Source organism: Ranitomeya imitator, chromosome 1 (assembly GCF_032444005.1).
Source record: "Ranitomeya imitator isolate aRanImi1 chromosome 1, aRanImi1.pri, whole genome shotgun sequence".
NCBI lineage: Eukaryota > Metazoa > Chordata > Amphibia > Anura > Dendrobatidae > Ranitomeya > Ranitomeya imitator.
The window spans coordinates 548,524,388-548,543,359 of record NC_091282.1 but is presented as its reverse complement, the minus strand read 5'-3'; positions in this window follow the sequence as shown (position 1 = coordinate 548,543,359).

Sequence of the window (18,972 nt, the reverse complement as noted above, 5' to 3'; positions counted from 1 at the left end):
ACACAGAGCCGCTGTGTTTAATGTCACTGGTGATTCCTGTATTACATGTACACTGTACACTATATTCAGAGCTCCTGTGTATAATGTCACTTGTGCTCCCTGTATTACCTGTACAGTATACACTATATACAGAGCTCCTGTATATAATGTCAATGGTGATCACTGCTTTACCTGTACACTATATACAGAGCTCCTGTGGATAATGTCACTGGTGAACCCTGTATTACCTGTACAGTATACACTATATACAGAGCTCCTGTATATAATGTCACTGGTGATCACTGCATTACCTCTACACTATATACAGAGCTCCTGTGTATAATGTCACTGGTGATCCTTTAATAACCTGTACACTATACACTATATACAGAGCTCCTGTGTATAATGTCACGGGTGATCCCTGTATTACCTGTACACTTACACTATGTACTGTATACTATGCACAGATCTCCTGCATATATTGGAACTGGAGATCACTGCATTACCTGTACACTATATACAGAGCTCCTGTGTATAATGAAACAGGCGATCCTATATCACCTGTACACTGACACTACATACAGAGCTCCTGTGTATAATGTCACTGGTGATCTCTGTATTCCCTTTACACTTACAATATACACTGTAGACTATGTACAGAGTGAGCTTCTTTGTATATTGGCACTGGTGATCAATGTATTGCCTCTACACTATACACTATATATAAAGCTCCTGTGTATAATGTCACTGATGATCCCTGCATTACCTGTACACTGACACTATATACAGAGATCCTGTGTATAATGTCACTGGTGATCAATGTATTACCTGCACACTATATACAGAACTCATGAGTATAATATCACCAGTGATCCCTGTATTACCTCTACACAATACACTATATTGAGAGCTCCTGTGTATAATGTCACTGGCGATCCCTGTATTACCTGTACACTGACACTATATACAGAGCTCCTGTGTATAATGTCACTGTTGATCCCTGTATTACCTGTACAATTACACTATACACTGTATACTATGTACAGAGCTCCTGTGTATAATGGGATTTATGGTAATATTAGTATTGTTTTTTAATTAGTGATCAGTATTGTAGTATTTGGTTACTATCTGGTAGAAATATGTGATCTGGTCATGGTGTGGCAGTCCTTGTCCCTTGTATGTGGCATTATTTGGTCACTATGTGGTTGTGGTATGAGGTCTGGTCATGTTGTGATGGTATTTGTCCCTTGTATGTTGCATTTTTGGTCATTGCAAAAAATGTATGTGACACATTCCCTTAAATATAAAAAAATAGCTAAAGAGAGTATTGGATACTTTAAGAAATATTTAATATTTTAGAGTAAATTAGTGGCCTGCCAAAAAATTTTAACTTGTGTCATGGTGGCGGCTTAAATTTGTTTGTGGCCAAAACAAAAGCTGTTGGCTATGTATGTGATCTGTGTTCCATGGTAACTGTTAATGTGCGATTGGTGAGGGCATGGAGCAGAAGTGGAGTTTTTCCAAGAGAAGGGCGTTGGGACTGTGGAAGGTTTGAGGGGTGGAGGCGGAGCTGGGGTTGGGCCTGGGCAGAATCTCAAGAGGCCCCGAAAATGTTGCCAATATGGGGCCCTGAAATTCCTAATGCAGCGCTGTTTCGAACAGATGAATAGTAGTATGTAATGGTGTATCAGCGAACCATTTTACTGTTTAGTCAATGCAAAGACTTAGGGTCCTGCCAGTACTTTTAGGTCACATGACATCTTAGGTCACTGTCACAAGGGCAATGTTCAAGTTAGCCTGGCAGCTTCCACAGACAGATTAAGCTCTAGCTACTTCATTTAGTAGACTCCAATGTTTGCCCTGGCCTTCATCCTTTAATTCATTACAGGTATCTGGACTTACACAGAGGCCCCTGAATTGTGACCATGAAATAGACTGCTTGGTGGTAGTAGTATAAAAAGGGTCATCATGCAAGGTAATCTTAGAAGGACAAAGTCAGACAGAATCAGAATGCATGTATATGGTCAGATTATGAGATGAGGAAAGAAATCAGAATAATCAAATTAGCACCACAAGAAGGGGGAGCAATGATATGACCTAGGTAATATGAATTTAAAAGCTGGAAATATTGATCAGGGAGAGCAGAACTTACAGTAACTAGCAGCAGCCCTACAAGGAGTTAATCAGCAGGAAGAAAACTTAAAATACAGAATTAACCCTTAGGACTAGCTCTCAATTGCGATGAAATCGGACTAGTGCAATCCGATTAAAAAAAAAATTCTGAACTTTAGGACTTTTAGTCTTTTTGTGGCTTTGCTATTCGGTTTAGTATTAGGACTCGCACACGTGAGGACCCTTCACGTGGGTTGCTAGCTTGCATATCAAGGCGAAAATATCAACCAGTACCTCACATATTTATATATTTTCTGCACTTTATTCTTGATGGTGCAGCCAGGTCCAGTGTTTTTGGTCTTGTAAACTGGGGTGTTTGTTGACATGGTATGCATTTACTGTAGATAGGGCTGGACAGCCTACCTGATAGAATAATATGGGCGTCCTTAATAGGCTGTAAGCCAGATGCTGTGCATTACCTGTATGTGAATAGCACTCTATACAAGCCAGTTTTGTGCAATCATATAGTAAGCAATCACCCCCTATATGGATTGGTAAACTGAGTGGTTGCCTCATCAGTATTTTGCACCTGTGTTGCGGCCATCTTTACTACATGGGTTTCCAGCATCCTGATAGTGCATTTGTTTGGAGACCTGGGTAGGTAAACATTACTGCCTAGTTTCTACTGTATTAATTCAATCAGATAAAAAATCAGATAGCACTCCACCCAATGTTAAACTATGGGGCAGCTCACATCTACGATTATTCTCTCATGCCGATTCGGCATGCCATAACAATCGCAGCATGCTGCGATTGCATCCAAGAATTGGATAGCATGCACTCCTAAAGTCTATGGGTGCTTGAGAAATATTGCATCACACTCGGATATCACCTCAGTGCGATTACTGAGGACGCTGGCATTGTAGGAGATGAAGAAATTTCTTTCTCTGTCTCCTCCGCAGCGGTGCTCCATTTCTCGCATGCGAGAGGATTGGAGCACAGAGCACTGACACTCGGCTCACGCTCGCAGTAGAGCTGGTACTGACTGTCATTAGCATATTGCATCCGATGCTCTCGCATCAGATGCCATACGATAGTGTGACTCCAGCCCTAATGCTCATGGATAGTACCACAAGTCCCAAAGAGAACACAGCACCACCACTTTATTGCGCCACATCGCCCGCTTGTCCAAAGCGAAGGTGAGGTGCTGCCAAGCAACAGAAACCAAAACAGAGGTGGCAGGCACCAACACAGATGTCACAGTCACATGATTGTTCAGTGGAGATGAGGAGCAGAAAATACAGGCAATTTGTGTGTGTACGTGGGGCATCATACTATGTGGGTCGGAGCTGTATTGGCATTACACTGTGTGAGGAACCTGTGGGGGAATCATACTGTGTTGTACTTTGTGGGCATCATACTGTGTGTTATGGGGCACTCTGGGAATATCAGGGACAGGATACTATGTAGAGGAGCTTATAAGACATCATGATGTGTGGTGAGGCTGTGGGGGCATTATACTGTGTATGTGTGGAAGTTGGTGTGGCATTCTGTAGAATGTAAGCCCACAGGGGTTGAGTCCTCTCCCCTCTGTACCTGTCTCTCACTATTAGTTTGTTCAATGTAATTTTGACTTGTGTTTTGTATGTAGCCCCTTCTCATGTATAGTACCATGGAATCAATGGTTCTATAAAAATATGCAAGAATTAATAATCATTATACTGTGTGGGATTGTGTTGGCATCATACTGTGTATGGTTCTGTGGGATCATATCATTCTGTGTGTGTGTGGGAATGTACTATGGGGGCATCATACTGAGAGGCTGACACAGAGAGTAGGCCCAAATCAGTAAGTAGTCGACATGCAGTTCAAAATTGGCAACCGTAGTAAACAGGCGGCCCAGCTTTGTTCAGTTGAGGAGAACAGCAAGGAGTGGCAGACACCGATAGTAGGCCCCAACCCAACTAGTAGGCCAAATGCAGTCTAACATTAACAACTACTTAACAAGAGCCTGAAAATGGAATTTCAGGACAGGAAACTAGGAGAACAGCAAGGAGTGGCAGACACCGATAGTAGGCCCCAAACCAACTAGTACGCCAAATGCAGTTGTTCCATTTAACTACAATTTAATGAGAGCCTGAAGATAGAAGTTCAGGAAAGGCAACCTGGAGAACACCTTGGAGTGGAACACACCATCTCTCTACGCCCCATACCCAATTTGTAGGCCTAATTCAGTGTAGTTTTCAACAACTACTAAACGAGAGTCGGAAGATCGAAGCAATGTGGACGAAACCTGGGGAACACCTTGGAGTGTAACACACCGTCTCTCTACACCCCATACCCAATTTGTAGGCCTAATGCAGTGTAGTTTTCTACAACTACTAAACGAGAGTCGGAAGACCGAAGCAATGTGGACGAAACCTGGGGAACACCTTGGAGTGGAACACACCATCTCTCTACACCCCATACCCAATTTTTAGGCCTAATGCAGTGTAGTTTTCTACAACTACTAAACGAGAGCATGAAGATCGAAGCAATGGAGAGGAAACCTGGGGAACACCTTGGAGTGGAACACACCATCTCTCTACACCCCATACCCAATTTGTAGGCCTAATGCAGCGTAGTTTCCAACAACTACTAAACGAGAGCATGAAGATCGAAGCTCAGGAAAGGCAACCTGGAGAACACCTTGGAGTGGAACACACCATCTCTCTACACCCCATACCCAATTTGTAGGCCTAATGCAGCGTAGTTTCCAACAACTACTAAACGAGAGCATGAAGATCGAACCAATGGCGATGAAACCTGGGGAACACCTTGGAGTGGAACACACCATCTCTCTACACCCCGTACCCAATTTGTAGGCCTAATGCAGCGTAGTTTCCAACAACTACTAAACGAGAGCATGAAGATCGAAGCAATGGAGAGGAAACCTTGGGAACACCTTGGAGTGGAACACACCATCTCTCTACACCCCATACCCAATTTGTAGGCCTAATGCAGCGTAGTTTCCAACAACTACTAAACGAGAGCATGAAGATTGAAGCTCAGGAAAGGCAACCTGGAGAACACCTTGGAGTGGAACACACCATCTCTCTACACCCCATACCCAATTTGTAGGCCTAATGCAGCGTAGTTTCCAACAACTACTAAACGAGAGCATGAAGATTGAAGCTCAGGAAAGGCAACCTGGAGAACACCTTGGAGTGGAACACACCATCTCTCTACACCCCATACCCAATTTGTAGGCCTAATGCAGCGTAGTTTCCAACAACTACTAAACGAGAGTCGGAAGATCGAAGCAATGTGGACGAAACCTGGGGAACACCTTGGAGTGTAACACACCGTCTCTCTACACCCCATACCCAATTTGTAGGCCTAATGCAGTGTAGTTTTCTACAACTACTAAACGAGAGTCGGAAGACCGAAGCAATGTGGACGAACCTGGGGAACACCTTGGAGTGGAACACACCATCTCTCTACACCCCATACCCAATTTGTAGGCCTAATGCAGTGTAGTTTTCTACAACTACTAAACGAGAGCATGAAAATCGAAGCAATGGAGAGGAAAACTGGGGAACACCTTGGAGTGGAACACACCATCTCTCTACACCCCATACCCAATTTGTAGGCCTAATGCAGCGTAGTTTCCAACAAGTACTAAACGAGAGCATGAAGATCGAAGCTCAGGAAAGGCAACCTGGAGAACACCTTGGAGTGGAACACACCATCTCTCTACACCCCATACCCAATTTGTAGGCCTAATGCAGCGTAGTTTCCAACAACTACTAAACGAGAGCATGAAGATCGAAGCAATGGAGAGGAAACCTGGGGAACACCTTGGAGTGGAACACACCATCTCTCTACACCCCATACCCAATTTGTAGGCCTAATGCAGCGTAGTTTCCAACAACTACTAAACGAGAGCATGAACATCGAACCAATGGCGATGAAACCTGGGGAACACCTTGGAGTGGAACACACCATCTCTCTACACCCCATACCCAATTTGTAGGCCTAATGCAGCGTAGTTTCCAACAACTACTAAACGAGAGCATGAAGATCGAAGCAATGGAGAGGAAACCTTGGGAACACCTTGGAGTGGAACACACCATCTCTCTACACCCCATACCCAATTTGTAGGCCTAATGCAGCGTAGTTTCCAACAACTACTAAACGAGAGCATGAAGATTGAAGCTCAGGAAAGGCAACCTGGAGAACACCTTGGAGTGGAACACACCATCTCTCTACACCCCATACCCAATTTGTAGGCCTAATGCAGCGTAGTTTCCAACAACTACTAAACGAGAGCATGAAGATTGAAGCTCAGGAAAGGCAACCTGGAGAACACCTTGGAGTGGAACACACCATCTCTCTACACCCCATACCCAATTTGTAGGCCTAATGCAGCGTAGTTTCCAACAACTACTAAACGAGAGCACACCATCTCTCTACACCCCATACCCAATTTGTAGGCCTAATGCAGCGTAGTTTCCAACAACTACTAAACGAGAGCATGAAGATTGAAGCTCAGGAAAGGCAACCTGGAGAACACCTTGGAGTGGAACACACCATCTCTCTACACCCCATACCCAATTTGTAGGCCTAATGCAGCGTAGTTTCCAACAACTACTAAACGAGAGCATGAAGATTGAAGCTCAGGAAAGGCAACCTGGAGAACACCTTGGAGTGGAACACACCATCTCTCTACACCCCATACCCAATTTGTAGGCCTAATGCAGCGTAGTTTCCAACAACTACTAAACGAGAGCATGAAGATTGAAGCTCAGGAAAGGCAACCTGGAGAACACCTTGGAGTGGAACACACCATCTCTCTACACCCCATACCCAATTTGTAGGCCTAATGCAGCGTAGTTTCCAACAACTACTAAACGAGAGCATGAAGATTGAAGCTCAGGAAAGGCAACCTGGAGAACACCTTGGAGTGGAACACACCATCTCTCTACACCCCATACCCAATTTGTAGGCCTAATGCAGCGTAGTTTCCAACAACTACTAAACGAGAGCATGAAGATTGAAGCTCAGGAAAGGCAACCTGGATAACACCTTGGAGTGGAACACACCATCTCTCTACACCCCATACCCAATTTGTAGGCCTAATGCAGCGTAGTTTCCAACAACTACTAAACGAGAGCATGAAGATTGAAGCAATGGAGAGGAAACCTGGGGAACACCTTGGGGAGGCAGACACCGTTAGTAGGCCCTACCAAAGTTGTACACCCAATGCAGTTTTAAAATTCCTAGAGGCTGAAAACAAGACTATTGACGCTCAGCTTTTTTCAAAGGAACACAGCTGAATTGAGTGGCGCAGACAGACACAGGTAGTAGGACTCAAGCCAAAAATGTGGCTCACTGCAGCAGAAAAAAGTTACAGGGGTACACAAGCTGCATTGCTCTGGGCAGTGGAGGACAATTTCAATAGTGAACCGCAGACAGACTTTGTACGCCTACTATTAAAAAAAGGATGCTCTATGCAATTATAAATAGGTTCTAGGGGTACACGGGCAGCAGTGGTGTGGTCAGTGGAGGCCTAGTGGAAGGAGTGACCGCAGACAGGCATCGAAGGCCTAAAATAATAACACATGGCTGTAGGCAATTTTAAATTGGTTCCAGGGGTACTCGGGCAGCAGTGGCCTGGTCAGTGTAGTAGTAGTAGAAAGAACGGACCGCAGACAGGCATCGAAGGCCTAAAATAAAAAAATTGGGCTGGCTGTAGGCAATTTTAAATTGGTTCCAGGGGTACACGGGCAGCAGTGGTGTGGTCAGTGGAGGCATATTGTAAGGAGTGACCGTAGACAGGCATCGAAGGCCTAAAATAATAACACATGGCTGTAGGCAATTTTAAATTGGTTCCAGGGGTACACGGGCAGCAGTGGTGTTGTCAGTGGAGGCATATTGTAAGGAGTGACCGCAGACAGGCATCGAAGGCCTAAAATAAAAAAATTGGGCTGGCTGTAGGCAATTTTAAATTGGTTCCAGGGGTACACGGGCAGCAGTGGTGTGGTCAGTGGAGGCCTAGTGGAAGGAGTGACCGCAGACAGGCATCGAAGGCCTAAAATAATAACACATGGCTGTAGGCAATTTTAAATTGGTTCCAGGGGTACACGGGCAGCAGTGGCCTGGTCAGTGTAGTAGTAGTAGAAAGAACGGACCGCAGACAGGCATCGAAGGCCTAAAATAAAAAAATTGGGCTGGCTGTAGGCAATTTTAAATTGGTTCCAGGGGTACACGGGCAGCAGTGGTGTGGTCAATGGAGGCCTAGTGGAAGGAGTGACCGCAGACAGGCATCGAAGGCCTAAAATAAAAAAATTGGGCTGGCTGTAGGCAATTTTAAATTGGTTCCAGGGGTACACGGGCAGCAGTGGTGTGATCAGTGGAGGCCTAGTGGAAGGAGTGACAGCAGACAGGCATCGAAGGCCTAAAATAAAAAAATTGGGCTGGCTGTAGGCAATTTTAAATTGGTTCCAGGGGTACACGGGCAGCAGTGGTGTGGTCAGTGGAGGCCTAGTGGAAGGAGTGACCGCAGACAGGCATCGAAGGCCTAAAATAATAACACATGGCTGTATGCAATTTTAAATTGGTTCCAGGGGTACACGGGCAGCAGTGGCCTGGTCAGTGTAGTAGTAGTAGAAAGAACGGACTGCAGACAGGCATCGAAGGCCTAAAATAAAAAAATTGGGCTGGCTGTAGGCAATTTTAAATTGGTTCCAGGGGTACACGGGCAGCAGTGGTGTGGTCAGTGGAGGCCTAGTGAAAGGAGTGACCGCAGACAGGCATCGAAGGCCTAAAATAATAACACATGGCTGTAGGCAATTTTAAATTGGTTCCAGGGGTACACGGGCAGCAGTGGCCTGGTCAATGTAGTAGTAGTAGAAAGAACGGACCGCAGACAGGCATCGAAGGCCTAAAATAAAAAAATTGGGCTGGCTGTAGGCAATTTTAAATTGGTTCCAGGGGTACACGGGCAGCAGTGGTGTGGTCAGTGGAGGCATAGTGCAAGGAGTGACCGCAGACAGGCTTCGAAGGCCTAACATAACAAAAATGTCAATACAATGGTATTGTCAGTGGCAGGCATTGAAGGATGTCAGCGCATAGACTAAACATTGGTGGAGCTGTGAGATAATTTTGCAAGTGGTAGAGCACTGTTTGAGCTGGGGGGGGGAACTGTCTTGTGGCCGGCGGTACAGGCCCAGGGCCCCTCATATTACAACGGTGTGTCTGACGTTGGGTGCGCACCACCACCACCAGAGACACTTTATTGTACTAGGAGGGACCCAGTGGCAGTGCCGTCGACCAAAAGCGGGCACACCCACCTCTTCAGACAAACAGCACTCTCACGGGTGCTGTCGCCAAGTGTCGATACCACGGCCCCGTGTGGGGAGTTTGGCCATTTAGTGAGGTGTAAACATGTCGTATGCTGGACAATCAGGTTCAGAAAATTACGAGATTGGAAAAGGCATTCAGAATAGTCCACAGGCAAGACCTTTTCATAGGAAAGCTAGGTGTCAGCCGGGCAAGGTGGGGCAAAAGATTTCGAAATCCAGTTGTGGTTCATTTTAATGAAGGTTAGATCATCTACATTTTGGGTAGCCAGACGAGTCCTTTTTTCTGTTAGTATTGAACCTGCAGCACTGAATACTCTTTCTGATAGGACACTAGCTGCCGGGCAAGCAAGCTCCTGCAATGCATATTCTGCCAATTCTGGCCAGGTGTCTAATTTTGATGCCCAGTAATCAAATGGGAATGACGGTTGAGGGAGAACATCGATAAGGGATGAAAAATAGTTTGTAACCATACTGGACAAATGTTGTCTCCTGTCACTTTGAATTGATGCTGCAGTACCTGTCCTGTCTGCGGTCATAGCAAAATCACTCCACAACCTGGTCAGAAAACCCCTCTGGCCAACGCCACTTCTGATTTCTGCCCCTCTAACTCCTCTGGTCTGCTGGCCCCTGCAGCTCGTGTGAGAACGATCACGGGCGCTGTGTGCAGGGAACGCCAGAAGCAAACGGTCAACAAGAGTTGATTGTTTGGTTGCTAATATTAGTTTCAAGTTCTCATGTGGCATTATATTTTGCAATTTGCCTTTATAGCGAGGATCAAGGAGGCAGGCCAACCAGTAATCGTCATCGTTCATCATTTTAGTTATGCGTGTGTCCCTTTTGAGGATACGTAAGGCATAATCCGCCATGTGGGCCAAAGTTCCAGTTCTCAAATCTGCGGTTGTGCTTGGTTGAGGGGCAGTTTCAGGCAAATCCACGTCACTTGTGTCCCTCCAAAAACCAGAACCCGGCCTTGCCGCGCCACCAATTTCCAGTGGCCCCGGAAAAGCTTCCTCATTAAAAATATAATCATCCCCATCATCCTCCTCGTCCTCCTCCTCCTCTTCGCCCGCTAACTCGTCCTGTACACTGCCCTGGCCAGACAATGGCTGACTGTCATCAAGGCTTTCCTCTTCCTCAGCTGCAGACGCCTGATCCTTTATGTGCGTCAAACTTTGCATCAGCAGACGCATTAGGGGGATGCTCATGCTTATTATGGCATTGTCTGCACTAACCAGCCGTGTGCATTCCTCAAAACACTGAAGGACTTGACACATGTCTTGAATCTTCGACCACTGCACACCTGACAACTCCATGTCTGCCATCCTACTGCCTGCCCGTGTATGTGTATCCTCCCACAAAAACATAACAGCCCGCCTCTGTTCGCACAGTCTCTGAATTATGTGCAGTGTTGAGTTCCACCTTGTTGCAACGTCTATGATTAGGCGATGCTGGGGAAGGTTCAAAGAACGCTGATAGGTCTGCATACGGCTGGAGTGTACGGGCGAACGGCGGATATGTGAGCAAAGTCCACGCACTTTGAGGAGCAGGTCGGATAACCCCGGATAACTTTTCAGGAAGCACTGCACCACCAGGTTTAAGGTGTGATCCAGGCAAGGAATGTGTTTCAGTTGGGAAAGGGAGATGGCAGCCATGAAATTCCTTCCGTTATCACTCACTACCTTGCCTGCGTCAAGATCTACAGTGCCCAGCCACGACTGCGTTTCTTTCTGCAAGAACTCGGACAGAACTTCCGCGGTGTGTCTGTTGTCGCCCAAACACTTCATAGCCAATACAGCCTGCTGACGTTTGCCAGTAGCTGCCCCATAATGGGAGACCTGGTGTGCAACAGTGGCAGCTGCGGATGGAGTGGTTGTGCGACTGCGGTCTGTGGACGAGCTCTCGCTTCTGCAGGAGGACGAAGAGGAGGAGGAGGTGCGAACGGCTACAGCCAACTGTTTCCTAGACCGTGGGCTAGGCAGAACTGTCCCAAACTTGCTGTCCCCTGTGGACCCTGCATCCACAACATTCACCCAGTGTGCCGTGATGGACACGTAACGTCCCTGGCCATGCCTACTGGTCCATGCATCTGTTGTCAGGTGCACCTTTGTGCTCACAGATTGCCTGAGTGCATGGACGATGCGCTCTTTAACATGCTGGTGGAGGGCTGGGATGGCTTTTCTGGAAAAAAGTGTCGACTGGGTAGCTCGTAGCGTGGTACAGCGTAGTCCATCAGGGCTTTGAAAGCTTCGCTTTCAACTAACCGGTAGGGCATCATCTCTAACGAGATTAGTCTAGCTATGTGGGCGTTCAAACCCTGTGTACGCGGATGCGAGGCTAAGTACTTCCTTTTTCTAACCATAGTCTCATGTAGGGTGAGCTGGACTGGAGAGCTGGAGATCGTGGAACTAGCGGGGGTGCCGGTGGACATGGCAGACTGAGAGACGGTGGGAGATGGTATTGTTGCCGCCGGTGCCCTAGATGCAGTGTTTCCTACTACGAAACTGGTGATTCCCTGACCCTGACTGCTTTGGCCTGGCAAAGAAACCTGCACAGATACTGCAGGTGGTGCGGAAAATGGTGGCCCTACACTGCCGGGAGGGTTGTTGCGTTGCTGACTAGCTTCATTGGCCGAGGGTGCTACAACCTTAAGGGACGTTTGGTAGTTAGTCCAGGCTTGCAAATGCATGGTGGTTAAATGTCTATGCATGCAACTTGTATTGAGACTTTTCAGATTCTGTCCTCTGCTTAAGGTAGTTGAACATTTTTGACAGATGACTTTGCGCTGATCAATTGGATGTTGTTTAAAAAAATGCCAGACTGCACTCTTTCTAGCATCGGATACCTTTTCAGGCATTGCAGACTGAGCTTTAACCGGATGGCCACGCTGTCATCCAACAGGTTTTGGCTTTGCCACGCGTTTTGGGCAAGATACGGGCCCGGCAGATGGAACCTGTTGCGATGTTGATGCCTGCTGCGGCCCCTCCTCCTCCGCTTCAGAACTGCTGCCGCCTGCACCCTGTTCCCCCAATGGCTGCCAATCGGGGTCAAGAACTGGGTCATCTATTACCTCTTCTTGTAGCTCGTGTGCAACTTCGTCTGTGTCACCGTGTTGGTCGGTGGTATAGCGTTCGTGATGGGGCAACATAGTCTCATCAGGGTCTGATTCTTGATCATTACCCTGCGAGGGCAATGTTGTGGTCTGAGTCAAAGGACCAGCATAGTAGTCTGGCTGTGGCTGTGCATCAGTGCACTCCATGTCAGATTCAACTTGTAATGGGCATGGACTGTTAACTGCTTCACTTTCTAAGCCAGGGACGGTATGTGTAAAGAGCTCCATGGAGTAACCCGTTGTGTCGCCTGCTGCATTCTTCTCTGTTGTTGTTTTTGCTGAAGAGGACAAAGAAGCGACTTGTCCCTTACCGTGAACATCCACTAACGACGCGCTGCTTTGACATTTACCAGTTTCACGAGAGGAGGCAAAAGAGCTAGAGGCTGAGTCAGCAAGATAAGCCAAAACTTGCTCTTGCTGCTCCGGCTTTAAAAGCGGTTTTCCTACTCCCAGAAAAGGGAGCGTTCGAGGCCTTGTGTAGCCAGACGACGAACCTGGCTCCACAGCTCCAGACTTAGGTGCAATATTTCTTTTCCCATGACCAGCTGATGCTCCACCACTACCACTACCCTCATTACCAGCTGACTATGAACGCCCCCGGCCACGACCTCTTCCACCAGACTTCCTCATTGTTTTAAAAACGTATCCAAACTAACGGTATTTGTTGCTGTCACACAACTTACACGGTGAGCTATAACTTCAGTATGATTTAGCTACCCCTTTACAGGTGAGTGAGACCACAACGAAAATCAGGCACAATGTTACACACTCTGTTGTTGGTGGCAACAAATGAGAGAGATGCCACACACGCAGGACTGTCACTGAAGCACAAATGTAAATATTAATCTCCCACTGATTTGATTTTTTTTTTTTTTCAGGGAGACTTTAGGAAAATAAAAAAAATAGAATAAAATGATTTTCTCAGGAAGAATTTAGAAACCAAATAAAATAAAATGATTTTTTCAGGGAGAATTTAGAAAACAAATAAAACAAAAAAAGGCTTTCTATGGCCCACTGAGTGAGAGATGACGCACACAGGAGTCAGGAGTGGCACACAAGCCCAGAGGCCAATATTTATCTCCCACTGATTGATGTAGTGATTTTTTCAGGTAGATTTTGGAACCCAAATCAAGCTAAAAAAATAATAGGCTTTCTATGGCCCACAATTGGAGAGAGAGAGAGAGATGGCACACCCAGGAGTCAAGACTGGCACACAAGCAGAAAGGGCAATATTAATCTCCCACTGATTTGATTTTTTTTTTTTTTTCAGGGAGACTTTTGGAAAAAAAAATAATAGAATAAAATGATTTTTTCAGGAAGAATTTAGAAACCAAATAAAATAAAATGATTTTTTCAGGGAGAATTTAGAAAACAAATAAAAGAAAAAATAGGCTTTCTATGGCCCACGGAGTGAGAGATGACGCACACAGGAGTCAGGAGTGGCACACAAGCCCAGAGGCCAATATTGTTCTCCCAATGATTGATGTAGTGATTTTTTCAGGTAGATTTTGGAACCCAAATCAAGCTAAAAAAATAATAGGCTTTCTATGGCCCACAATTGGAGAGAGAGAGAGAGATGGCACACCCAGGAGTCAAGACTGGCACACAAGCAGAAAGGGCAATATTAATCTCCCACTGATTTGATTTTTTTTTTTTTTTCCAGGGAGACTTTAGAAAAAAAAAATAATTAAAAAAAAATGATTTTTTCAGGAAGAATTTAGAAACCAAATAAAATAAAAATGATTTTTTCAGGGAGAATTTATAAAACAAATAAAAGAAAAAATAGGCTTTCTATGGCCCACTGAGTGAGAGATGACGCACACAGGAGTCAGGAGTGGCACACAAGCCCAGAGGCCAATATTTATCTCCCACTGATTGATTTATTGATTTTTTCAGGTAGAATTTAGAACCCAAATCAACCAAAAACATAAATAGGCTTTCTATGGCCCACTACTTGTGAGAGAGATGGCACGCTCAGGACTGGCACACAAGCCCAGAGGCCAATATTAATCTCCCACTTTTTATTTTTTTTCAGGGAAAATTTATAAACCCAATAAAAAAAATAATAAATAGGCTTTCTATGGCCCACTATCTGAGAGAGAGAGATGGCACGCTTAGGACTGGCACACAAGCCCAAAGGCCAATATTAATCTCCCTTTTTTTTTCAGGGAGAATTTATAAAACCAAAAAAAAAAAAAAAAATAGGCTTTCTATGGCCCACTATTTGTGAGAGAGATGGCACGCTCAGGACTGGCACACAAGCCCAGAGGCCAATATTAATCTCCCACTTTTTTTTTTTTGTTCCAGGGAAAATTTATAAACCCAATAAAAAAAATAATAAATAGGCTTTCTATGGCCCACTATCTGAGAGAGAGAGATGGCACGCTTAGGACTGGCACACAAGCCCAAAGGCCAATATTAATCTCCCTTTTTTTTTTCAGGGAGAATTTATAAAACCAAAAAAATAAAAATAAATAGGCTTTCTATGGCCCACTATTTGTGAGAGAGATGGCACGCTCAGGACTGGCACACAAGCCCAGAGGCCAATATTAATCTCCCACTTTTTTTTTTTTGTTCCAGGGAAAATTTATAAACCCAATAAAAAAAATAATAAATAGGCTTTCTATGGCCCACTATCTGAGAGAGAGAGATGGCACGCTTAGGACTGGCACACAAGCCCAAAGGCCAATATTAATCTCCCACTGATTGATTTATTGATTTTTTCAGGTAAAATTTAGAACCCAAATAAAGCAAAAAAAAAAAAAATAGGCTTTCTATGGCCCACTGAGTGAGTGATGATGCACACAGGAGTCAGGAGTGGCACACAAGCCCTGAGGCCAATATTTTTCTCCCACTGATTGATGTAGTGATTTTTTCAGGTAGATTTTAGAACCCAAATCAAGCAAAAAAATAAATAGGCTTTCTATGGCCCACTGACTGAGAGATGGCACACACAGGAGCCAAGAGTGGCACACAAGCCCTGAGGCCAATATTTTTCTCCCACTGATTGATGTAGTGATTTTTTCAGGTAGATTTTATAACCCAAATCAAGCAAAAAAATAAATAGGCTTTCTATGGCCCACTGAGTGAGAGATGGCACACACAGGGATGGCACTCTAGCAGAAATGTCAATCTTAATCTCCCGCAAAAAAAAAAAAAAAAACAGGGAGTGTCCAACAATTACTATCTCCCTGCAGTAATCTCAGCCAGGTATGGCAGGCAGCAATAAGGAGTGGACTGATGCACAAATTAAATAAAAAGTGTGGACAAACAAAAAAGATAGCTGTGCAGAAAGGAAGGAACAAGAGGATTTGTGCTTTGAAAAAAGCAGTTGGTTTGCACAGCGGCATACACACAGCAATGCAGCTATCAGGGAGCCTTCTAGGGCAGCCCAATGAGCTACAGCGCTGAGGGAAAAAAAAAAAAAAAATGTAGCTTCCACTGTCCCTGCACACCGAAGGTGGTGTTGGGCAGTGGAAATCGCTACAGCACAAGCGGTTTGGTGGTTAATGGACCCTGCCTAACGCTATCCCTGCTTCTGACGAAGCGGCAGCAACCTCTCCCTAAGCTCAGATCAGCAGCAGTAACATGGCGGTCGGCGGGAACGCCCCTTTATAGCCCCTGTGACGCCGCAGACAGCAAGCCAATCACTGCAATGCCCTTCTCTAAGATGGTGGGGACCAGGACCTATGTCATCACGCTGCCCACACTCTGCGTTTACCTTCATTGGCTGAGAAATGGCGCTTTTCGCGTCATTGAAACACAACTTTGGCGCGAAAGTCGCGTACCGCATGGCCGACCCCGCACAGGGGTCGGATCGGGTTTCATGAAACCCGACTTTGCCAAATGTCGGCGACTTTTGAAAATGAACGACCCTTTTCGCTCAACCCTATTCATGATGATATGTGCAAAACTGTAAAGCGCTGTGGAATATGTTAGGGCTATATAAAAATAAAGATTTATTTACTTATTTTTCAATTTTTAAAATGACCAATAATATCACATACAAGGAACACATACAAGGAACAAATACCGCAACACCATGTCCAGACCACATATTACCATCAGTGACCGAATAATATCACATACAAGGAACAAATACCACTGCACCATGGCCAGACCACATATTACCACTGCACCATGACCAGACCACATATAACCACCGCACCATGACCACACCACATATTACCACCACATAGTGACTGAATACTACAATTTTGATCAGTAATAAAAAAAGCACCATACCATCACCATAAATGCCAGTATTCACAGGAGATCTGTATTTAGTGTCTGTGTACAGATAATACAGTGATCACACTATACATTGTATAGTGTCAGTGTATAGGTAACACTGACTCACCAGTCACGTCTCTAGGTGAAGTCCTTCATCTTTCATCCAGCACAGACCGCCATCACTTCATCCAGCCAGGACTCGTCTCTGCAGGAAATAACACAGTTATCTCAAGCTCCACTTGTAGAACACATTACTTAATTTTTCACAACTTCTACATTACACCACATGAAGAAAAAGAGGCAACATAGTATCACTCTGCACAGTAATAGGACCGCCGCCTCATTTAAAACAGTATCCTCAAAAAATAAAATAAATACATCACTGCAGTAATAATATCCCTAAATTAGTCCCTATGGTAATAATATTCCCCATCTTGGCCACCGTGTGTCTCATTCCTGGCATCAGCCATATGTTCTCCCATCCTGAGTATCCATTCTGCCCCATATGATCTCCCCATCCTGACCCATCTGTCTCCATCATATCCATCCTGCCCCATGATCCTGAACAATCTGTCTCCAATCATGCCCCCAGTGTCTGCAGTCATGCCCCCATGTCCTGCATTCTGCCCCCGTGTCCAGCATTCTGCCCCGTGTCCAGCATTCTGCCCCCGTGTCCAGCATAATGCCCCCGTGTCCAGCATAATGCCCCCATGTCCAGCATAATGCCCCCATGTCCAGCATAATGCCCCTGTGTCCAGCATAATGCCCCGTGTCCAGCATAATGCCCCTGTGTCCAGCATAATGCCCCTGTGTCCAGCTTTCTGTCCCTTTGTCAAGCATTCTGTCCCTGTGTCCAGCATCTCTGCCCCAGCGTGTCCAGCATGCTGCCCCTGTGTCCAGCTTTCTGCCCCTTTGTTCAGCATTCTGCCCCTGTGTCCAGCATTCTGCCCCTGTGTCCAGCATTCTGCCCGTGTCCAGCATACTGCCCCTGTGTCCAGCATAATGCCCCTGTGTGCAGCATCTCTGCCCCTGTGTCCAGCATCTCTGCCCCTGTGTCCAGCATTCTTCCCCTGTGTCCAGCATTCTGCCCCTGTGTCCAGCATACTGCCCCTGTGTCCAGCATACTGCCCCTGTGTCCAGCATAATGCCCCTGTGTCTAGCATACTGCCCCTGTGTCCAGCATCCGGCCCCCGTGTCCAACATAATGCCCCTGTGTCCAGCATACTGCCTCTGTGTCCAGCATAATGCCCCTGTGTCCAGCATTCTGCCCCTGTGTCCAGCATCTCTGCCCCTGTGTCCAGCATTCTTCCCCTGTGTCCAACATTCTTCCCCTGTGTCCAGCATTCTGCCCCTGTGTCCAAAATGCTGCCCCTGTGTCCAGCATCTCTGCCCCTGTGTCCAGCATTCTTCCCCTGTGTCCAACATTCTTCCCCTGTGTCCAGCATTCTGCCCCTGTGTCCAAAATGCTGCCCCTGTGTCCAGCATACTGCCCCTGTGTCTAGCATTCTGCCCCTGTGTCCAGCATACTGCCCCGGTGTCCAGCATAATGCCCCTGTGTCCAGCATCTCTGCCCCTGTGTCCAACATACTGCCCCTGTGTCCAGCATACTGCCTCTGTGTCCAGCATAATGCCCCTGTGTCCAGCATCTCTGCCCCTGTGTCCAGCATCTCTGCCCCTGTGTCCAGCATTCTGCCCCTGTGTCCAGCATCTCTGCCCCTGTGTCCGGCATTCTGCCCCTGTGTCCGGCATCTCTGCCCCTGTGTCCAGCATTTCTGCCCCTGTGTCCAGCATCTCTGCCCTGTGTCCAGCATTTCTGCCCCTGTGTCCAGCATACTGCCCCTGTGTCCAGCATAATGCCCCTGTGTCCAGCATAATGCCCCTGTGTCCAGCTTTCTGCCCCTTTGTCCAGCATTCTGCCCCTGTGTCCAGTATCTCTGCCCCGGGCCCCCCACCCCGGATCGCCACTCTCAAAAAAAAAAAATGAGTTCTTACCTGGCAATGCTCCTGCGGCGGGCGAAGCTCCCTCCCTCCAGTGCCTCCACGCAGGTGAAGGACGCACTCGCCGTCGGCTGACAATGACGTCAGACGCCGGCGAAGTGCGACTACGCACTGCGGCCGCTCAAGTCAGCTGCCATCATCCAACTGGCTGGCGGCGGCTGTTAACTATTGACGGGCCCGCACGTCAATAGTGTG